Genomic DNA, 20,532 nt, shown 5'->3' with positions numbered 1-20,532 from the left:
CCCCTCATTATTAGGCCATTAGCCTGTTCGACTTGACCGTTTATTTGAGGGCGATAGACGGAGGCGTAATCGAGCTTGATGACCATATTAGCGCACCAGGTTTTTACTTCGTCGGCTGTGAAGTTAGAGCCATTATCGGTGATGATACTGTGCGGGACACCATAACGGTGTACGACACCGGATATGAAATCTATCACTGGTCCGGCTTCAGCCGTTTTAAGCGGTTTGGACTCTATCCACTTAGTGAATTTATCCACCATGACCAACATATATTTTTTCTTGTGGCTTCCCCCTTTAAGTGGTCCGACCATGTCAAGCCCCGAGACCGCAGAGGGCCAAGTAATGGGGATTGTTTGTAGGGCGGTAGGTGGCATATGGCTTTGGTTGGCGAAAAGCTAGCATCCTACACAACGTTGTACGAGGTCTTGCGCATATTCTCGGGCTGTAGACCAAAAAAATTCCGTTCGTAAGGCCTTACTTACAAGAGCCCGACATTCCTCATGATTACTGCCAAGACCGGCATGGATTTCGGCCAAGAGCTGTCACCCCTCTTCTTTGGAGATACACCTTTGAAGAACTCCGCTAGTACTTTTCTTGTAGAGGTCTCCTTCATGAACCTTGTAGGATTTCGAGCGTCGGACGATGGATCGAGCCTCATTCTGGTCCTTGAGGAGCTCTCGCCTATTGAGGTAGGCCAGGAAGGATTGAGTCCATGGAGCGGTTATTGCCATTATTGCATGGGCCGATGGTGTTGGTTCGGTGACCGAGTCCCTAATGATATCAGGATTATGTTCGGCATTTGGGGGTATGATCGGATCCGGACTGGCATTGCTGCTCTCGTCCTGCCATACTATGGATGACTTCAAGAGCCTTTCCACGAATGTGTTCAGTGGGCCAGGGTCACTCTTAGCCCCCATGCGAGCAAGGATGTCTGATGCCTGTTTGCTCTCTCGGGCCACATGATGAAACTCAAGCCCCTCAAACCGAGCTGATATTTTGAGTATAGCATTGTGGTAGCCGCCATCTTCGGATCTTTGGCATCAAAATCTCTATTTATTTGGGATATTGTGAGGTTTTAATCCCCGCGCACCTCAAGGCGTTGTATGCCCATAGAGACAGCCATCCGACGACCATGCAATAAGGCCTCATATTCGGCTGCATTATTAGAGTCCGTATACATTATTTGGAGCACATAATGGATTGTATATCCTGTGGGGGATGTCAGGACAACACCAGCCCCAAGTCCGGCTAGAATTTTAGAGCCATCGAAGTGCATCACCTAGTTGGAATACGTGCATTACTCTTTAGGGAGTTCGGCCTGTGTCCATTAGGCGACGAAGTCAGCCAATACCTGAGATTTAATTGCTCGGCGTGGTTTGTACGTTATTTCAAATGGTAAGAGCTCAATAGCCCATTTGGCAATCCGGCCGGTGGCGTCCCGGTTGTTTATATTATCATTGAGTGGTACTTCTGAAACTACCATGATCGAGGACTCTTGAAAGTAGTGCCGCAGCTTGTGAGATGCCATAAAGACCGCATATGCTATCTCCTGATAATGCGGGTATCTGGATTTGCATGGTGTAAGGACCGTGGATACGTAGTATACTGGTTTTCGGGTTGGGAATTTATGCCCCTCCTCTTTTCGTTCAACGACGAGCACCGCACTCACCACCTGGTGAGTTGCCGATATGTAGAGCAACATTGGTTCGCCGACGTTTGGTGCGGCCAGGATGGCACTAGTAGAAAAAGGACCTAATGTGAGACACATTAGTTCCGGTTTGATTTTAGCCCGATACTAATGGTACCATTAGTCCTGGTTCGAACGACTATGCATTAATGCCAGTTCGTGTTGAACCTTTAGTACCGGTTTGTGCCATGAACCGGTACTAAAGGGGTGGTGGCAGGCTGGCGTCAGGCCGAGGCCCCACGATCCCCTTTAGTCCCGGTTCGTGGCACACAACGATACTAAAGGTTATCCCTTTAGTACCGGTTTATGCCAGGAACTGGGACTAAAGGGGTCTAATCTATAGTTCCGGTTGGAGACACAAACCGGGACTACAGGGCAATTTACAAACTCTACCTCCCCCACCCGAGTGTATCGCCATTTTCACAGTCAATGCCTCAACTATTTTCTTATGCAAAGAAAGCTGACACAACTCTTGCATCTGTCAACAACATGGAGGATAGCGAATTTTATGAATTATTCCACTTTCCTATGTCTTCTATTGCATTACAACAGAGTATCAATCTTAGAGAGTTGATCCACAACAGAGAGAACCAGCATCTATCAGATTCTTGGAAATTCTATTGGGGTGACACAAAGTACTCTAATAAGAGAATATACCTTGAACTAATGGGAAATCCTGTTGATGCTCCTAAACCCTATCAATGGATATGGAAATCATGCTCACTTACCAAGCATAAATTCTTCTTCTGGCTACTGTTACAAGACAGATTAAACACTAGAGACCTACTAAACAGGAAGAATTTCTACATTGAGACTAGTAAGTGTGAATTATGTGATGATGAACCTAATGAACACCTAATGCATCTCTTTTTTAGATGTGATTTCAGCCAAACCTTCACCAATGGAACACTGATCATAATCTTATAGAAATGCTCTTGGAGGGAAGGAAGCAAGATACCCATGGCTGCTTTAAAGAATGCTTGATTGCTGGATGCTGGAGTCTCTGGAAACACAAAAATAGCATTATTTTTTATCACAAGGTCAAGAATATGACATATTGCATTGCCACTTTCAAGGAGCACTTCAGCATGATTATAAAGAAGGCAAAACCTGGATTGAAGGAGGGCATGCAAAGCTGGCTAGATCATTTGTAGACATTTTATTATCTTGAACTACATCCATTATGTAAATCCATATGTATATGTTTCCCTCTAATAAATGAAAATGAGAATCACAGTGGGGGTCTTCCCCACTGTTTTTGTCAAAAAAAAGAGTGTATCGCCATTTCAGTTTTGAAAAAAACAAAAGAAAATGCTAAAAAATTCAAAAAATAAAATTCTTCGAGATGTAGTTATATTACTACATCTACTAGTTAGGAAAATTAAAAAACTTAAATTTGGACATGTTTTGCAAAAAAGTGTTACGAAAAAGTAAGATAGCTATAACTTTTGCATATGATGTCAGAAAAAACATATAATATATCAAAATGTTCAGCACGAAAATCCACCAATTTGGTCAAACTCTACCCCACTATGGCCTGTTTGCAAATTTTTAGAATCCTCAAATTCCAAAAGGAAAAAATGATATTCTCAAATCTTAGTTTTTTTTAATTTTGGACAAACTCTGGTCAAACTACTTATTCAAGAAATATTAGTGTTACTAAATAATTATTCAAGAATATAAGTGTTATTAAATAATTATTTCAGTTTTTTTTGAATTTTTGTCAAATTGTGGTCAAATTGTGGTCAAACTATGGTCAAACTACTTATTCAAGAAATATTAGTGTTAGTAAATAATTACTATTTTTAGAATAATAGTTTCAAACTCAGACGGTGAAACGTGTGAGCTAATGCTCAAGCTAAACTCCGGAGGGTTAATAGGGTTGACAGCTTACATTTGTTAGGAAAACAACAAGTGCAGATTTGGAAAGTAGGGGGAATAGAACTCTGAAGTTAAGTGTGCTCAGGCTGGGATAGTGAGAGGATGGGTGACCGGCCGGGAAGTTAGACGATTTGGAATTAGTGATCCACACTTGAGGAGTTAAGAGGGGTGATTAGAGACTAAATCATCAAATAATTCAGAAAATCGTAAAAAATCAAAAAAAATTCCAAAATTTTCAAAAAAAAACCTTTAGTACTGGTTGGTACTAAAGGTCCCCCATACCACGGCGCTAGCTCATGCCACGTGGTGGTAATTTAGTGGCGGTTCGTGCTGAACCAGTACTAAAGGGGGGGCCTTTAGTCTCCACCCTTTTGTGCCAGTTGCAGAACCGGCACTAAAGGCCCTTACGAACCGGTAATAAAGATCAATTTTCTGCTAGTGTGGGTTTGCTTGCTAGCAAAGTTTTTATTTCCTCCATTCCGGGTGTTCTAGCGTCTGTCCACACAAAGTGGTCGGTGCGTCGGAGCAGGCGATACAATGGCAATACCTTTTCTCCTAGTTTGGAGATAAAACGGCTCAAGGTAGCCACGCACCCGGCTAGTATTTGGACCTGCTTGAGGTCAGTTGGTGTTGCCAATTTTGACAGGGCCCGGATTTTGGCTGGGTTTAATTCAATTCCTTTGTTGGAGACAATAAACTCGAGAAGTTTGCCAGCAGAAATGCCGAAAACACACTTTTCCTAATTGAGCCTTATGTCATATATTCGGAGGTTGTCGAATGTGAGGCATAAATTATCCACCAATGATTCAACATGCTTTGTTTTGATGTCTACGTCATCTACATATGCCTCCACAGTCTTGCCGATTTGCTTTTCAGGCATGTTTGAATCATGCGTTAGTAAGTGGCGTCGGCGTTCTTGAGCCCAAATGGCATAGTGTTGAAGCAGAAAGGCCCATACGGGGTGATGAACGTCGTTGCCGCTTGGTCGGATTCCTTCATCTTAATTTGATGGTATCCGGAGTATGCATCGAGGAAAAGCAGTGAATCGTGTCCCGCGGTTGCATCAATAATCTTGTCGATGTGAGGTAGTGGAAAGGGGTCCTTAGGGCAGGCCTTGTTAAGCTCTTTGAAATCGACACACAGACGCCAGGATTTGTCCTTCTTTGGTACCATGACCAGGTTTGCTAGATAGTCCGGATGTTTGATCTCTCTGATAAACCCGGCTTCGAGTAGCTTGGCTAGCTCCTCCCCCATAGCCTATCTCTTGGGTTCGGAAAATCGCCGGAGCATTTGCTTGACCAGCTTGTTTCCCTTTAGTATGTTGAGTCTATGTTCAGCCAGCGCGTGTGGGATTCCTGGCATATCTGAGGGGTGCCCGACAAAGATTTTCTAGTTTTCACGCAAGAACGCACGCAATGCAACATCGACCGTCGGATCCACCTGTGCCCCAATAGAAGTTGTTTTCTTGGGATCCGTTGAGTGGACTTGAAATTTGACTATTTTGTCAGCTAGCTTGAAGGAGGTAGATTTAGGCCTTTTCTCAAGAATTACGTCGTCCCTATCCACTGTGGAACATAGAGCGGTGAGTTCCTCGGCCGCTAGGGCTTCGGACAGTGCCTCAAGAGCCAGGGACGCGGTTTTATATTCAACACGGAGTGCTATGTCCGGATCACTAGAAATAGTGATAACACCATTGGGCCTGGTCATTTTCAGCTTCATACACCAGTAATGAGGTATAAATCGAAAGCCTGTGAATGCATCTCGTCCTAACAGGGCATGATATCCACCGGACCTATAGTTTTTTGGTGTGCCGAATACCACATCTAGTTTAATTTTCCCTGAGCATCTTGCTTCCCTGCGAGGGATGATTCCCCTAAAGGATGTATTGCTCTTCTCAATGCGACTCCAGTCCATTTGCATTTTTTTGAGCGTGTCCTCATAGATGAGGTTCAGCCTGCTGCCACCGTCCATTAGCACTTTAGTGAGCCGAAAGCCATCCACGATTGGGTTTAGGACCAAAGCGGTTGGTGCCCAGACTGAGCGGGACCTTGGTTCGTCCTCGTCATTGAAAGTGATCACCATATCGTTCCAAGGGTTTATTGCTGCTATTTTGCAGACTTCGGCGAGGTCGCAGAGCGCCCTTTTGCGCCAATTATTTGATGAGAAGGTCTCGAAGACCGTGAATACCTTGAAATCGGTGTCATCCGAAGAGTACTTCTCTGGGGTATTGTTGGTGAGGATACCCTCTCCGCTCTTGGCTGATATGTCTCCAACGTATCTATAATTCTTGATTGCTCCATGCTATATTATCTACTATTTTGGATGTTTATGGGCTTTATTATACACTTTTATATCATTTTTTGGGACTAACCTATTAACCTAGAGCCCAGTGCCAGATTCTGTTTTTACCTTGTTTTAGGGTTTCGAAGAAAAGGAAAACCAAACGTAGTCCAATTGACCTGAAACTTCACGGAACCCATTTTTGGAAGGAAAGAAGCCGAGAAGACTTGAAGAGCATGTAAGGGAAGCTTCGAGGAGGCCACAAGCTAGGGGGGCGCGCCCACCCCCCTGGGCGCGCCCTCCACCCTCGTGGGCCCCTCGTGGCCCCCTTGACGTACTTCTTCCGCCTATATATCTCCATATACCCTAAAAACATCCGAGAGCACAATAGATCGGGAGTTCTGCCGTCAGAAGCCTCTGTAGCCACCGAAAGCCAATATAGAGCCATTCCGGCACCCTGCCGGAAGGGGCAATCCCTCTCCGGTGGCCATCTTCATCATCCCATTGCTCTCCATGACGAGGAGGGAGTAGTTCTCCCTCGGGGCCGAGGGTATGTACCAGTAGCTATGTGTTTGATCTCTCTCTATCTCGTGTTCTTGAGATGATACGATCTTGATGTATCGCGAGCTTTGCTATTATATTTGGATCCTATGATGTTTCTTCCCCCCCCCCATACTCTCTTGTAATGAATTGAGTTTCCCATTTGAAGATATCTTATTTGATTGAGTCTTTAAAGATTTGAGAACACTTGATGTATGTCTTGCCGTGGATATCTGTGGTGACAATGGGATATCATGTGATTCACTTGATGTATGTTTTGGTGATCAACTTGCAGGTTCCTCCCATGAACCTATGCATAGGTGTTGGCACATGTTTTCGTCGTGATTATCCGGTAGAAACTTTGGGGCACTCTTTGAGGTTCTATGTGTTGGTTGAATAGATGAATCTGAGATTGTGTGATGCATATCGTATAATCATGCCCACAGATACTTGAGGTGACATTGGAGTATCTAGGTGACATTAGGGTTTTGATTGATTTGTGTCTTAAGGTGTTATTCTAGTAGGAACTCTAGGGCTGTTTGTGACACTTATAGGAATAGCCCAACAGACTAATTGGAAAGAATAACTTTGAGGTGGTTTCGTACCCTACCGTAATCTCTTCGTTCGTTCTTCGCTATTAGTGACTTTGGAGTGACTCTTTGTTGCATGTTGAGGGATAGTTATGTGATCCAATTATTCTATTATTGTTGAAGGAACTTGCACTAGCAAAAGTATGAACCCTAGGCCTTATTTCCTATCATTGCAATACCTTTTATGTTCACTTTTATCACTTGCTACCTTGCTGTTTTTATATTTTCAGATTACAAATACCCATATCTACTATCCTTATACCACTTGTATCACCATCTCTTCGCCGAACTAGTGCACCTATACAATTTACCATTGTATTGGGTTTGTTGGGGACACAAGAGACTCTTTGTTATTTGGTTGCAGGGTTGCTTGAGAGAGACCATCTTAATCCTACGCCTCATATGGATTGATAAACCTTAGGTCATCCACTTGAGGGAAATTTGCTACTGTCCTACAAACCTCTGCACTTGGAGGCCCAACAACGCCAACAAGAAGAAGGTTGTGTAGTAGACATCAACCTCTTTTCTGGTGCCGTTTCCGGGGAGGTGAATGCTTGAAGGTATATCTTTAGATCTTGCAATCGAGTCTTTTAGTTTCTTGTTTTAGCACTAGTTTAGTTTATAAAAGAAAACTATAAAAAATGGAATTGAGTTTACCTCATACGCTTCATCTTTTTAATATGTTTCGTCAATATGATGGAAAGGAAAATTGTGCTCAAATACTAGAATGCTTGGCATAAAATATGTGAATGATGAGCATGATTGCAATGTTGTTAGTACAAAATCTTTGAATATCCATGATACTAATGATGATTGCACTAGTTACGATGAAAATGTCTCCTATAAACATGTCAATTTTTGTGGAGTGCATTGGGTTTGTAAGTACACACCAAAAAGGGAAGATAGATATTTCAAGAAGCATAAGAACTTAGAAACTAAATTGTTGCAAGAAATACTAGATGATTGTGCTCAAAATTTAAATTTTCTTGGCCGTACTTGTGGACTTTGCAATGAACAGGGTCATTTAGCTATCCGGTGCAAATTGTTTCATGATCTAATCGTGTCCAAAAATTGTGATGACTTGATTTCCCTTGCACATTATAATGAACTTAGTTTGCTTATGGGTTATGAAGAAATGAAATGTTTAACTAATCAGCTTCCAGAATTTGCCCGTTACAAACTTCTTGGCTTTGATCTAGAGGAAATTTACATGTATTGTGCGGTAAATTGCATTGAAAATCCGTATATTGTGAATTACATAAAGAAAAGAAAACAAATAGAAGATGAAGAGAATACTAATGAAAGGGAAGAGACTTCCCAATATCCTCCTATTATTTCTTATGATGAATCAGGTAACGAGGAGGAGCCTCCTATTCAACCAATCTCATTAATAAGGAGCTCCAAAAAGAGGATTGAACCCACACATGATGTGGTGAAGAAGAAGAAAATAAAAAGGAAGAGGGTAAAAAGATATCTCTCCCAAGTAATGCTGCTCCTATTACTATTGTGCCTCATGAAAATATAATTGTGGAATATAATGATACTTCTTATGATCTTGAAAATCTTTTTTTCACTTGCTTGGAAGAATATGATAATTGCTATACTATTGGTGCTATCCATACTATTAATGATGAGAGTGCTTATGCTTATGATATAAAAAGGCCCAAGCTTGGGGATCCTATGTTTGATGAAGATGATGTTTTTGAGAATATATTTTCTGCAATTAATGTTAGTCCCAAGCTTGGGGAAGCTATGATTAATGAAGGTGATATTTTTAGTCTCCCAAGTTTTGATATGCAAATTTATAATGATGATAGCATGCCTCCTACTTATGATGATTATTGTGATGATACTTATGCGATAAAAAGTAGTGATTATATTTATAAAACTTGTCATGATTATGGCTACCCCTTTTCTAAACATTACTCTTTTAACGTGGAAACAATTTATAGTATTCAAGTCTCTTATGATACTACCACTATCCCGAATGGGAAGAATTTTGCTTATGTGGAGAGTAATAAAATTTCTATGCTTGTAGATCATGAAAATAATGCTTTACGTGTTGGTTGTATTGTTTAATTTATTCATGATGCTACTGAAAATTATTATGAGGGAGGAATATATGCTTGTAGGAATTGCAATAATATCAAGTTTCCTCGTTATGTGCTTAAAGTTTTGAAGTAATGCTTGTTTTGCCTTCCTATGCTAGTTGATTATTGTTCCCATAAGTTGTTTGCTCACAAAATCCCTATGCATAGGAATTGGGTTAGACTTAAATGTGCTAGTCATATTCTTCATGATGCTCTCTTTATGTTTCAATTCTTATCTTTTATGTGAGCATCATTGAAATCATCATGCCTAGCTAGGGGCGTTAAACGATAGCGCTTGTTGGGAGGCAACCCAGTTTTATTCTTGTTCCTTGCTTTTTGTTCCTGTTTAGTAATAAATAATTTATCTAGCCTGTGTTTAGATATGGTTTTATGCTTTTAATTAGTGGTTGTGCCAAGTAGAACCTTTGGCAAGACTTGGAAGAAGTCTTATTGATCATGCTGTAAAAAAAACAGAAACTTTAGCGCTCATGAGAATTGCTGCCATTTTTTATTTGGAGAGTGCTATTTAGTTAATTCCTTTTTCAGATAATTAATAGATAAATTCCTCAGGTCCAGCAATTTATTTGAGAATGATATGAGTTCCAGAAGTATATGTTTCATCCAGATTACTATAGACTGTTCTGTTTTTGAACCATTCTGTTTTCTATGTGTTGTTTGCTTATTTTGATGAATCTATGGCTAGTAAAATAGTTTATAAACCATAGAGAAGTTGGAATACAGTAGGTTTAACACCAATATAAATAAAGAATTAGTTCATCACAGTACCTTGAAGTGGTGATTTATTTACTTATACTAACGGAGCTTACGATGGACTATGGAATGAGGAGTGGAAAGAGCCTAAGCTTGGGGATGCCTAAGGCACCCCAAGGTAATATTCAAGGATAGCCAAGAGCCTAATCTTGGGGATGCCCCGGAAGGCATCCCCTCTTTCGTCTTCGTTCATCAGTAACTTTACTTGGAGCTATATTTTTATTTACCACATGATACGTGTTTTGCTCGGAGCTTCATTATGTTTTATATAAGTTTTGCTTGATTTTTGAATAAAATACCAAGATCTGAAATTATTAAATGTTAGAGACTCTTCACATAGTTGCATAATTATTCAACTACTCATTGATCTTCACTTATATCATTTGGAGTAGTTTGTCATTTGCTCTAGTGCTTCACTTATATCTTGTTAGAGCACGGTGGTGGTTTTATTTTATAGAAATAGATGAACTCTCATGCTTTACTTATATTATTTTGAGAGTCTCTAAACAGCATGGTAATTTGCTTTGGTTATGAATTTATTCCTAATATGATGGGCATCCAAGACGGATATAATAAAAACTTTCATATGGAGTGCATTGAATACTAATAGAAGTTTGATACTTCATAATTGTTTTGATATATTAAGATGGTGATATTAGAGTCATCCTAGTTGAGTAGTTGTGAATTTGAGAAATACTTGTGTTGAAGTTTGTGATTCCCGTAGCATGCACGTATGGTAAACCGTTATGTGATGAAGTCGGAGCATGATTTATTTATTGATTGTCTTCCTTATGAGTAGTGGTCGGGGACGAGCGATGGTCTTTTCCTACCAATCTATCCCCCTAGGAGCATGCGTGTACAACTTTGTTTCGATAACTAATAGATTTTTGCAATAAGTATGTGAGTTCTTTATGATTAATGTTGAGTCCATGGATTATACGCACTCTCACCCTTCCACCATTGCTAGCCTCTCTAGTACCGCGCAACTTTCGCCGGTACCATAAACCCACCATATATACCTTCCTCAAAACAGCCACCATACCTACCTATTATGGCATTTCCATAGCCATTCCGAGATATATTGCCATGCAACTTTCCACCATTCCGTTACTATGACACGCTTTATCATTGTCATATTGCTTTGCATGATCATGTAGTTGACATCGTACTTGTGGCAAGGCCACCGTTCATAATTCTTTCATACATGTCACTCACGCATCATTGCACATCCTGGTACACCGCCGGAGGCATTCATATAGAGTCATATTTTTCTCTTAGTATCTAGTTGTAATTCTTGAGTTGTAAGAAAAATAAAAGTGTGATCATCATTACTAGAGCATTGTCCTAGTGAGGAAAGGATGATGGAGACTATGATTCCCCCACAAGTCAGGATGATACTCCGGACGAAAATAAATAAATAAATAAATAAAAGAGGCCAAAGAAGCCCAAATAAAAAAAGAGAAAAAAAGAGGCCATAAAAAAGGAGAAAGGTCCAAATAAAAAAATAAAAAAATGAGAGAAAAAGAGAGAAGGGGCAATGCTACTATCCTTTTACCACACTTGTGCTTCAAAGTAGCACCATGATCTTCATGATAGAGTCTCCTATGTTTTCACTTTCATATACTAGTGGGAATCTTTCATTATAGAACTTAGCTTATATATTCCAATGCTGGGATTCCTCAAAATGCCCTAGGTCTTCATGATCTAGCAAGTTGGATACACACCCACTAGTTTCTTTTGTTGAGCTTTCATACATTTATAGCTCTAGTGCATCTGTTGCATGGCAATCCCTACGCACTCACATTGATATCTATTGATGGGCATCTCCATAGCCCTTTGATACGCCTAGTTGATGTGAGACTATCTTCTCCTTTTTGTCTTCTCCACAACCACCATTCTATTCCACCTATAGTGCTATGTCCATGGCTCACGCTCTTGTATTGCGTGAAGATTGAAAAAGTTTGAGAACATCAAAAGTATGAAACAATTGCTTGGCTTGTCATCGGGGTTGTGCATGATTTAAATATGTTGTGTGTTGAAGATGGAGCATAGCCAGACTATATGATTTTGTAGGGATAACTTTCTTTGGCCATGTTATTTTGAAGAGACATAATTGCTTAGTTAAGTATGCTTGAAGTATTATTATTTCTATGTCAATATGAACTTTTGTCTTGAATCTTTCAGATCTGAATATTCATGCCAAAATTAAGAAGAATTACATTGAAATTATGCCAAGTAGCACTCCGCATCAAAAAGTCTGTTTTTATCATTTACCTACTCGAGGATGAGAAGGAATTAAGCTTGGGGATGCTGATACGTCTCCAACGTATCTATAATTTTTGATTGCTCCATGATATATTATATACTGTTTTGGATGTTTATGGGCTTTCTTATACACGTTTATATCATTTTTTGGGACTAAACTATTAACCCAGAGCCCAGTGTCAGTTTTTACCTTGTTTTAGGGTTTTGAAGAAAAGGAAACCAAACGGAGTCCAATTGACTTGAAACTTCAAGGAACCCATTTTTGGAAGGAAAGAAGCCCAGAAGACTTGAAGTGCACATAAGGGAAGCTTCGAGGAGGCCACGAGGTAGGGGGCGCGCCCTTCACCCTCGTGGGCCCCTCGTGGCCCCCATGACGTACTGCTTCCGCCTATATATCTCCATATACCCTAAAAACATCCGAGAGCTGAATAGATCAGGAGTTCCGCCGCCAGAAGCCTCCGTAGCCACCGAAAGCCAATCTAAACCCGTTTCGGCACCCTGTCGGAGGGGGCAATCCCTCTCTGGTGGCCATCTTCATCATCCCGGTGCTCTCCATGACGAGGAGGGAGTAGATCTCCCTCACGGCTGAGGGTATGTACCAGTAGCACTGTGTTTGATCTCTCTCTCTCTCTCGTGTTCTTGTGATGATACGATCTTGATGTATCGTGAGCTTTGCTATTATATTTGGATCCTATGATGTTTCTTCCCCCCCCCCTATACTCTCTTGTAATGAATTGAGTTTCCCATTTGAAGATATCTTATTTGATTGAGTCTTTAAAGATTTGAGAACACTTGATGTATGTCATGCCGTGGATATCTGTGCTGACAATGGGATATCACGTGATTCACTTGATGTATGTTTTGGTGATCAACTTGCGGGTTCCGCCCATGAACCTATGCATAGGGGTTGGCACACATTTTCGTCGTGATTCTCCAGTAGAAACTTTGGGGCACTCTTTGAGGTTCTATGTGTTGGTTTTCATAGATGAATCTGAGATTGTGTGATGCATATCGTATAGTCATGCCCACGGATACTTGAGGTGACATTGGAGTATCTAGGTGACATTAGGGTTTTGATTGATTTGTGTCTTAAGGTGTTATTCTAGTACGAACTCTAGTTTTGTTTGTGACACTTATAGGAATAGCCCAACGGACTGATTGGAAAGAACAACTTTGAGGTGGTTTCGTACCCTACCATAATCTCTTCGTTCGTTCTCCGCTATTAGTGACTTTGGAGTGACTCTTTGTTGCATGTTGAGGGATAGTTATGTGATCCAATTATGCTATAATTGTTGAGGGAACTTGCCCTAGCAAAAGTATCAACCCTAGGCCTTATTTCCTATCATTGCAATACCGTTTATGCTCACTTTTATCACTTGCTACCTTTCTGTTTTTATATTTCAGATTACAAATACCCATATCTACTATCCATATACCACTTGTATCACCATCTCTTCGCCAAACTAGTGCATCTATACAATTTACCATTGTATTGGCTGTGTTGGGGACACAAGAGACTCTTTGTTATTTGGTTGCAGGGTTGCTTGAGAGAGACCATCTTCATCCTACGCCTCCTACGGATTGATAAACCTTAGGTCATCCACTTGAGGGAAATTAGCTACTTTCCTACAAAACTCTGCACTTTGAGGCCCAACAATGTCTACAAGAAGAAGGTTGTGTAGTAGACATCATTGGCCACCTGCTGGAGTATCCAACATGCCCGTAGGCTCTGTGTTGGTTTGGTACTCGACGTCATGTGTATTTGACAGGGCCTATCGGGCCATTCCTCGAAGACAGTTCTTTGTCCCGTAACGGGTTTGGGTTTCTTGTCCACGGGATGATGATCAGGTGCTCTGCGAGGGTCCATCCTTTTTGGCGGCCCGAGAGATGGCTTAAAGGCCTGCGGTTCCCAACGGGTTGTCTGATTTTTCCATGTCCTTTCCAATGCGTTGTACTTCTGCAGTATGTGTCCCAAATATGCAAAGTGCAGTATGCGACGGTTGAGGGCATTAAGGATTCCCTCGTCCGTGCAGTTGTTGCGAAATACTGAAATTGCGTCGTCGTTGCAACAGTCTTTTATCTTGTTTTAACAAGAAGGAATCTGACCCGAAAGTGATGGACTGTCTCCCGAGGCTACTGCCGCACAGACGTTAGGTCGCATATGTCTGGAGGGCCGGAATTGCTTGGAGAATATTGCTTGTGGTGGGTCGGCGGTCTTAAATTCGCACCCTGACCCATTGTGGAATCCGGAATTCGAACAATTTCTGAGGTTACCAGCCCAGGTTCTGGAGTGTCCGGTGAATTCTCGGCTTAGTGTCCGATTTTGTGTTCGGGGGAGAGGGAGCATCCTCCGGAGGATGGGTATCTGGTTTTCCGGGTTCAGAAATCCGAACGTAGTTTGTTCTCAACGTAAGAGAAGAGTTATTGTCAGCTTGTTCCTCCACAACAGCTACCTCATGCATGATCGGTGGAGTCTTAGTTTCTCTCTGGTCGGGTTTAAGCCTGATCCGATCATAGTCAGTTGAGACCCCCAGGGTAGCGATGCGCTCTAGCATCTTGTTCAAAGACGATAGATCTGTCGGATCAATCTTGTCTATGTATTCGGGGCGGATACAAAGAGGATTTTAGGCGACTTGGGGGTCGCTTTTGGCTTAACGGCCGAATGGGCACCCATGGTGAAGCCGCCAAGCTGGAGGGTTTGCCCTGAAACTAGGGCTCCGCTGGAAGTGATACTGTCCTTGATGATACGGCGAGCCATCGAGCCTTTCGATGAAGGCACAGTGGAACTCTCAATGAAAGCACCAATGTCGGTGTCAAAACCGACAGATCTCGCGTAGGGGGTCCCGAACTGTGCGTCTAAGGATCGAAGGTAACATGAGACAGGGACACGGTGTTTTCCCAGGTTCGGGCCCTCTTGATGGAGGTAATACCCTACATCCTACTTGATTGAGTTTGACGAGTATGGGGGTTACAAGAGTTGATCTACCACGAGATCGTAATGGCTAAATGCTAGATGTCTAGCCTGTATAATTATGATTGCCTCTACGGACAAAACCCTCCGGTTTATATAGACACCGAAGGGGCTAGGGTTGTACAAAGTCAGTTTACAGAGAAAGGAATCTTCATATTCGCACGCCAAGCTTGCCTCCTACGCCAAGGAGAGTCACATCCGAACACGGGGGAAATTCTTCCGTCTTGTATCTTCACGGCCCATCGGTCCGATCCACGTCACATAGCCCGGACGCCCGAGGACCCCGTAATCCAGGACTCCCTTAGTGCTTCACCCACCTTGCTTGGCCCGACGGAGCCAGTTGCCGTCCTATGCCGGCGCGTGGTTCATCAACTCGCTGCTCCAATTCAGCTCAATGAGGAGTGGCGAGTTGCTCCATGACGGCAAGCACGGCGGAACGGGCGTCGTCGCTGCTATTGGGGAACGTAGTATTTAAAAAAATTGCCAATGATCATGCAAGATCTATCTAGGAGAACCATAGCAACACCAAAGAGAGTTGTCTATGTACCCTCGTAGACCGAAAGCGGAAGCGTATAGTAACGTGGTTGATGTAGTCGAACGTCTTCGTGATCCAACCTATCCAAGTATTGAACGCACGGCACCTCCGCGATCTGCACACGTTCACCTGAGTGACATTCCTCGAACTCTTGATCCAGTTGAGGCCGAGGGAGAGTTTTGTCAGCACGACGGCATGGTGACGGTGATGATGAAGTTACCGACGCAGGGCTTCGCCTAAGCACTACGACAATATGACCGAGGTGGAAAACTGTGGAGGGGGGCACCGCACACGGCAAAGACAAATCTTAGAGTGCCTTTGGGGTGCCCCCCTGCCCACATATATAAAGGAGGGGGAAGAGGAGGCCGGCCTAGGTGGGGCGTGCCTATAGTGGGAGTCCAACTAGGATTCCCAATCCTAGTTGGAGTCCCCTTCCTTTTCCAAGAGGGCAGAGAGGGAAAGAGTAGGAGAGGGAGAAGGAAAGAGAGGGGGGCGCCGCCCCCTCCCTAGTCGAATTCAGACATGCAATGGGGGGCACGCGGCCGCCCCTTGAGGCCCTTCTCTCCTTTCTCGTATGGCCCATTAAGGCCCACTACTTCCCCCGGCTAATTCATGTAACTCTCTGGTAGTCCCAACAATACCCGTATCACTCGGAACCTTTCCGATGTCCGAATATAGCCTTCCAATATATCGATCTTTACGTCTCGACCATTTTGAGACTCCTCGCCATGTACCTGATCTCATTTGGGACTTCGAACAATCTTTGGTACATCAAATCACATAACTCATAATAAAAATCGTCATCGAACGTTAAGCGTGCGGACCCTACGGGTTCGAGAACTGTGTAGACATGACCCTGGATGCTCATATTGGCTACTACATATTCTACGAAGATCTTTATCGGTCAAACCGCATAATCGCATATGTTGTTCCCTTTGTCATCAATATGTTACTTGCCCGAGATTGATTGTCGGTATCCTCGTACCTAGTTCAATCTCATTACCGGCAAGTCTCTTTACTCGTTCTGTAATGCATCATCCTGTAACTAACTCTTTCGTCACATTGCTTGCAAGGCTTATAGTGATGAGCATCACCGAGAGGGCCCAGAGATACCTCTCTGACAATCGGAGTGGCAAATCCTAATCTCGATCTATGCCAACTCAACAAACACCATCGTTACGTTGTGATGTTTGATAGCACAATAAGTGTTCCTCCTGTATTCGGGAGTTGCATAATCTCATAGTCATAGAAACATGTATAAGTCATGAAGAAAGCAATCGCAACAAACTAAATGATCATAGTGCTAAGCTAACGGATGGGTCTTGTCCATCACATCTTTCTTTAATAATGTGATCCCATTCATCAAATGACAACACATATCTATGGGTAGGAAACTTAACCATCTTTGATTAACGAGCTAGTCAAGTATAGGCATACTAGGGACACTCTGTTTGTCTATGTAGCTGTCGGGACCCCGATCCTAAGTCACACCGATCTAGCATGTAACACTCATATCACATTGCGGCCTCACGCATGGTATTCCCACGGGTGCCACCTTACCTGGCCCGGGACCGTTTGCGCCTTTTGGCTCACGTATATGATAGTGTCGCTAGCATCCATGTGACAGAGAACCCGGGCCGACATGACTAGTAGTGAACCCAAAGTAGCACTAACTTACAGGGACAGGCATACATGAATCAACCTCGAGCATGTCGGTCAACAGCGTATGAATCCGGGCTGTAGCACTGGGCTAACAGGACACCGGGAACCCGCGCTGTAGCAGGCTAGGCAGGACTCCGGATGTCACCGCGTGACATTTCCCCGAAGGAACAGACACAGGAACGAAGTGAATCACATGCCGGCCAGTCAAGTGTTCCGGAGCAGTAGTGTTGGGCTAGCAGGACTCCGGTGAACCGGTCTGTAGCGGAGTACTATGGCTCATGGAAGCACAAGACTACATTTCCCCATAAGAGAGGCTACCAGTGGTAAACAAGTAGGTTGTCGGATCCCACACATAGCAATAGACGTTACACGTACGCATAACATGCAAGTATGTGTTGTACAACATGGCATCACAACATAACTCAAACTCATATAGATAAAGGCCCAGAAGAGCCACATAGCATTCCATACAAACAGGGGTCTCATGACCCATCATTCAGAGCATACAAACAACGGAAGCATTACATGTCTGAGTACAGACAACTACAAAAGGAAAAGACCAAGAAGCCTGACTAAACACGACCCTCACAAGGGTACAAGATCGTAGCTGGGATACAAGCTACTCGTCGAAGTCACTAGTGTAACCAATTGCAAAACATAAATTAGCAAACGTGAGTACGAAGGTACTCAGGAAGTCTTACATCAGAACTATCTACATATGCAACATTATCAACAAAGGGGGTGGTGGAGTTTTAATAGCAGCAAGCCAGCTTTGACTCAGTGGCTAACCTATACTACGAGTATCAGAAACTTCTTTGAGGTGAGAAGACGCACAGAGTCCACATATTCACCATATCAATACTCCACTATGGATCCGTTCCTGTCTCCCTACGAGAAGGCCATCCATAGCACTCACGCTTATCTTGCGTATTTTAGAGTATCCACTTCAAGTTGTCTATGTACTACATAAGTCCTCCAAGTTTCGATATCCGAGGAAAACGGCTATTCGAATAGATAATGTTAACCCTACAGGGGTGTACTTCTTGACACACGCTCACGCCACTTATAGCCCTGTACACATCATGTACCTCGGCAACCTTCAAGAGGAAGCCGGGCGAGGGTGTCGGCCACGACCTGACTAACCACACGAGTCTCTCATCCAGGTTTATCACCTATTCGGGTTCCATCCTCAAGGAGATCCGGCCAGGGTGTCGCTCACGGCCCCAAACTATGTGTGCAGGGTTCCCAAGCCCACCATCCGGGTGCCACTTGGTACACCGTGCCACGGTGCCTAGTCTGTCCCAAGCCCGTCCCGTCGGACACCACCTAGTAGACAAGTAGTACTACCTACAAACGCCAGAAACTAGTTGCAACTCCTGGACAGAGATCAAGTGGATTAATAAGCCGAGAGGGGTCGGATAACCGGAACCCAATGTGTGGTAGTAACTGGACTTGGATAACATACACAGAACTTAGTGCTTAGGGACGGTTCGAATGAGACAACCCACCATGTACTCCTACATGGCCTCTCATCGCTACCTTTGCCAAAACGTGTTCACACTCTTAGCCTTTTATCGGTAGGACATGTACACCACTCCGATTCATTCCCGATGAATCAGACCTGACACAACTCTAAGCATAGCTGGCATAAAGAAAACAAGCATGGATGAGTAGGCACATCAAGGCTCAAGCAACTCCTACTCATGCTAGTGGGTTTCAACTATTTACTTTGGCAATGACAGATCATGCAGATGAATGGGTTCAACTACCGCAGCAGAGAAGTAGCAGTTGAATCGTTGTTGTCCTAATGCAGTATACGAGGCAAGAGAGAGAGAGAGTGGGATTTATCGAGATGCTCAAGGGGGTTTGCTTGCCTGATAGAACGACGAAGGGGTAAGGCTCCTCTGACAGGTACTCGGGAACACCTTCCGGAGTGGAACCTATCGAGAAGAAACGGTGCCGGTGATCAACACACAAATAAATGCAACAAAATGATGCATGAACATGACATGTGCAATGCTAGTGTTTGGGCTAATGCAAGATGCTACCAAGTTGGTTGAAGCCCATTTGAATCAAAGATTCAAATGCAATTCAAAATGAAGCATTTAAAATGCCCATATTATGTTTTCACTTATACAGCATGTATAACTTGGTTTTTCATGCATGTAACTGGCATAAATGGATTCCTTGCATTTTTCTGATAATTTTTCATATATAATTTATTTCATTCTGAGCTACGGTTGAATTATTATGATTTTTTGAAGTTTAGGCAATATTCTGGAATTTCCTGAGTTAAATTAATTCCACAAATCAATTATTGCGTCAGCTCTACGTCAGCATGACGTAAGCGAGTCAACAGGGCTGACCAGGTCAAACCTGACCAGTGGGTCCCACTGGTCAGTGACCCATTCAACTAACTAACTTAGTTAGTCCTAACTAACTGGGCAGGGCCCACTAGTCAGTGACCGTAGCAGCTAACCTAGTTAGTTAATTAGTGCTAACTAAGGTAATTAGTCGGGCGGGGCCCGCAATTCAGTGTGAGAGAGGGGGGAGGTCAAACTGGGCTGTGGGGGTCAACCCACGCCGAAGTTGACACGGCGCTCGTCGCCGGCAAAGCCAGAGACGGCGGAGGGGCTCGGGATTCCTCCTCCTACGACCAAATGGCTAGCGGAGGGCATCTACGTGGAGCTGGGACTCACCCGCATCCATTTGTGCAAACGGCAGGGGCTGAGGTGGCCCGAGCTCGCCGGAGGCAAGTTTGCGGCAGTGGCCGGAGTTCGGGCGATGATGCAAACATCGCTATGGTGCACGGTAGGAGCAACGGTTGGTTGCTCTGGGCCCGTGGAGCTGTGCTGAGCATGGTGACGCGCTTGGTTTTGAGCCTGAGCGGCTGCGGCGACGACGGTGACATGGCTGGCGGGCGGAAGCTTTCGGCTCCGGTGAGAGCATGGTTAGGGGATGCGTTCGGCAGCAAGAAGAGAGGGGAAAGACGGCGGGGCTCACTGGGGGTCGGAAGAAAAGGTTAGCGGGCTCGGGGGCGCGCCAGACATCGCGAATCGCCGGCGGTGATCGGCGGCGCCCGAGGTGGAAGACGAGCTCGAAGGCGTCACCACGGTGCTCCTGGGTTCGGGATCATCCGCGTGGAGGAGCTGTGCGTCGTCACCGAGCTTTGGGACACGGGGAGGGGGCGAGAAGACCACGGTGGTCACGGTGGCAACGAACGGCAGCGACGGACCCGTTCGGGCGTGTTACAAAGAGAG

Source organism: Triticum urartu, chromosome 4 (assembly GCF_003073215.2).
Source record: "Triticum urartu cultivar G1812 chromosome 4, Tu2.1, whole genome shotgun sequence".
NCBI lineage: Eukaryota > Viridiplantae > Streptophyta > Magnoliopsida > Poales > Poaceae > Triticum > Triticum urartu.
Note: the sequence above shows the minus strand (reverse complement) of the source record.